Here is a 4,294-nt window from a genome sequence, read left to right as displayed (position 1 = left end):
GTCAAGGGTCCCGGACAGAAGAGAGAGAGATGAGACCGTCACCCCTATTTAAGCATTCCAAAACCCCGCGGGATTACCCATCATACCCCCCAACCTTTCCATCTGTCCTGGCATATTTAACCCCTGCTAGCACCCATGAGAACGATAACACACCCACGAACACAGAACACAATACCGGGTCGTTACAATATTTAAACTAATTTCAGCTAAACCACCCCTCACCCTAGAATTATTGCTTTAGATTAATTATCTATCTCCATTAGGAACAGTTTATTTATGTATTTATATCCATGAAAATTGCATAAACCAAAACAGGTAGCAGTTGTAACCTAAGTAGGGCCAATCTAACAATGTGTACCTGGCTGTACTTACATGTAGCCTAGGCAATCATGTACTGTAAATACATAGGCCTAGTGTTTTGGAAACTTGATAAAGTGGGACCCTTTTTTCCTCAGGAGAACGTTTTGCACATTAATTGCACCACAAAGTGTGGAACTTTCTAAAAAAAGGTAATCAAAATGTTTTATTAAGACCCGCCCCTTTCTTAAATTATATTGGTTAGAATGCTAGCGAACTGGCCCTTTTCATTCTGCTATTGGAAGGAAATGTTATTTCAAGGCTCAGCATGGAAACTCGATATTTACAGTGATACTTTTGCATTGTATAGATGGGTTAGCTGATAATGTTGTGAAAACGATGTGCGCGCTTCCATGGGGCAGATGTCAGCGTGTTGTTGTGATTCTGGATGGCCAGATTGCTAGCAAGAATGATAAGAAACTGCCATATGGGGAAGCGTAAGTAGCTCATTTCATCTTGTTCTTGATACCATGTCTTGTTTTGAGGTATTTTGACTGATTTCATTAAAATGCTTAAACTCACTAGCTAGCTAACCAACAACTGTAACGACGTATTTGAGAGACAACAAGTGCTCATTGTGCACATTTATTTGTTTTCAATAAACATTGGAGATGAAATATAGCTTGCATGTTGTCAACAATCTAAGCCGACCCTGTCTGTTTTGCCCCATAGTTGTGCACGAGTTGGTTTTGTTGCTTAGCAACCAACATGTCTATGGTCGCACTATATGACCGAAAATAAAGTTAATGTCACACATTTGTTGTGTCCGGTACACCAACAGCTGTCAGCTGAAGGTACATGAGGACTTTATAAACAGAGTGAGCTAAACTAATGGTGGTAAGAACCTGTTCTGTATAAAATGTATTTTACCCTGTGTGAATTTGTTGACTGCTGTTGCTGTAAAGAAGTAATCTTCATTTGGACCATTGGACCATCTCTGTGAGGAAAAAATGAATGTTGCGCAATTGTGATTTTCAGTAACGTTTGTGACCATGACATGAGGTAGTGTGTTTAGCATAATTCCTCAGATAACCGGTTTCTGCATTACCAAAACAAGTAATTCCCTGCAGTTTATTCTAGCCTAGGCCTACTTTTTGCCTTATTATTATGATCATGTGGGCAGATAAAGCCAACTACTACACCAAATATGGCTTGAACACACTCTTTCATTGTAGGAAAAAAATGATATGCTAATATTAAATCCATAGTTGGTTTGTTACTAGCTTACTAAACTCAACTCCACGATTTACAATGGAGTTGTGCTGAAATCTGTAGTTTTTGATACAAACGTTATTTTATGTGACGTCGGAGCTCCAGTCCACCGACACTGGTCGCCGCTCAACTCCATCGTAAATCGTGGAGTTGAGTTTAGTCGGCATGTTTGTTACTTGTCACCATCCTTGTTTATATAGTGGTTATTCATTACCTAAGGCCCAGGGATGAGAGTTTATTGGCAGTAAACATAGGCCTACATGCAGCAGCTGAGCTGTAATGTACAGGGCGACTGCACTTGTCTTCTTCTTCTATGGTATAATGGCGGTCCGCAAACAAACGTTTAATGTGCATGCTGCCATCTACTCTGCTCTGTATCTACATCTTGAAATAGTACATTTTCTTCTTCACAAGTAAAATTAATTGGCTGATCCCTCCTGATGACCCAGCTGTCACGACTCCAAGAGTCATCAGGTCATGCCAACCGAACATCACGAGGGATCAGCCAATGAAGTTGGAAGTCCTGCCCAGTTTACTAAATCAAAATGGCAGAAGTCCACAATGGCGCTGCCCATGCTAACACAGGCTTTTGGCCACTAGAGGACTCAATACAACTCCATGGCCAGGATGTAGGTTTGGTTAGGTTTACTCTCTTGCCCATGTTTACACCAATCCGTACAGATCCTAACACGACTGCTGCAGTAGAGAAAGAGAAAGTGAGGGAGAGAGAGAGACATTTGATCATTTATGCTGCTGCTCTTGCTTTTCACGAGAGTGGAGCGTGGCACATGTAGCTTGTTGTTGGCCAATCGTAAATCATAAAAGCGGCAATAGGCTACAGTCATAGAGCCTCGCTCCGTGTGTGGCAAAAGTTAGGAGATATCTAATCAATGGAAGATGGAATTAAAAGGACAGAATTAAAAGTTAAAGGAGAACGATAGGCTATAACGACCAAGAGCCAACCGGTAGGCTGCTACTTAATATTCTGAATGGAGTTGTTGTTATTTGTAACTGTAGGATGAGAAAGTGTATGCACTGCAGCCTCAGTTAGCCTAGCTAGCTAATCTTAACTAGCTTCTCCCAGTTTGATGTAGTCCAAGACAGGTACAGTGCCTTGAAAAAGTATTCATCCCCCTTGGCGTTTTTCCTATTTTGTTGCATTACAACCTGTAATTTAAATGGATGTTCATTTGGATTTCATGTAATGGACATACACAAAATAGTCCAAATTGGTGATGTGGAATTTAAAAAAAAAACTTGTTTCAAAACATTCTAAGAAATAAATAATGGAAAAGTGGTGCATGCATATGTTTTCACCCCCTTTGCTATGAAGCCAATAATAACGATCTGGTGCAACCAATGACCTTCAGAAGTCACATAATTAGTTAAATAAAGTCCACCTATGTGCAATCTAAGTGTCACATGATCTGTCCCATGATCTCAGTATATATACACCTGTTCTGAAAGGCCCCAGAGTGTGCAACACCACTAAGCAAGGGGCATCACCAAGCAAGCGGCACCATGAAGACCAAGGAGCTCGCCAAACAGGTCAGGGACAAAGTTGTGGAGAAACACAAATCAGGTTTGGGTTATAAAGAAATATCTAAAACTTTGAACATCCCACGGAGCACCATTAAATCCATTATTAAAAAATTGAAAGAATATGGCACCCCAACAAACCTGCCAAGAGAGGGCCGCCCACCAAAACTCACGGACCAGGCAAGGAGGGCATTAATCAGAGAGGCAACTAAGACACCAAAGATAACCCTGAAGGAGCTGCAAATCTCCACAGCGGAGATTGGAGTATCTGTCCATAGGACCACTTTAAGCCATACACTCCACAGAGTTGGGCTTTATGGAAGAGTGGCCAGAAAAAAGCCATTGCTTCAAGAAAAAAATAATCAAACACGATTGGTGTTCGCCAAAAGGCATGTGGGAGACTCCCCAAATATATGGAAGAAAGTACTCTGGTCAGATGAGACAAAAATGGCGCTTTTTGGCCATCAAGGAAAACGTTATGTCTGGCGCAAACCCAACACCTCTCATCACCCCATCATGCTGTGAGGATGTTTTTTCATCAGCAGGGACTGGGAAACTGGTCAGAATTGAAATAATTATGGATGGTGCTAAATACAGGGAAATTCTTGAGGGAAACCTGTTTCAGTCTTCCCGAGATTTAAGACTGGGACGGAGGTTCATCTTCCAGCAGGACAATGACCCTTTAGAATACTGCTAAAGCAACACTTGAGTGGTTTAAGGGGAAACATTTAAATGTCTTGGAATGGTCTAGTCAAAGCCCAGACCTCAATCCAATTGAGAATCTGTGGTATGACTTAAAGATTGCTGTACACCAGCGGAACCCATCCAACTTGAAGGAGCTGGAGCAGTTTTGCCTTCAAGAATGGGCAAAAATCCCAGTGGCTAGATGTGCCAAGCTTATAGAGACATACCCCAAGAGACTTGCAGCTGGAATTGCTGCAAAAGGTGGCTCTACAAAGTATTGACTTTGGAAGTTGAAGTTTTTTGTTCTATTGTATTATTTGTTTGTTTGTCCCCCAAAAATATTTTGCATCTTCAAAGTGGTAGGCATGTTGTGTAAATCAAATGGTACAAACCCCGCAAAAATCAATTTTAATTCCAGGTTGTAAGGCAACAAAATAGGAAAAATGCCAAGGGGGGTGAATACTTTCGCAAGCCTCTGTACTAAGTAATCATATTTGATGAT

Source organism: Coregonus lavaretus (genome assembly GCF_964263955.1).
Source record: "Coregonus lavaretus genome assembly, chromosome: 12".
NCBI classification, from domain to species: Eukaryota; Metazoa; Chordata; class Actinopteri; order Salmoniformes; family Salmonidae; genus Coregonus; species Coregonus lavaretus.
Note: the sequence above shows the minus strand (reverse complement) of the source record.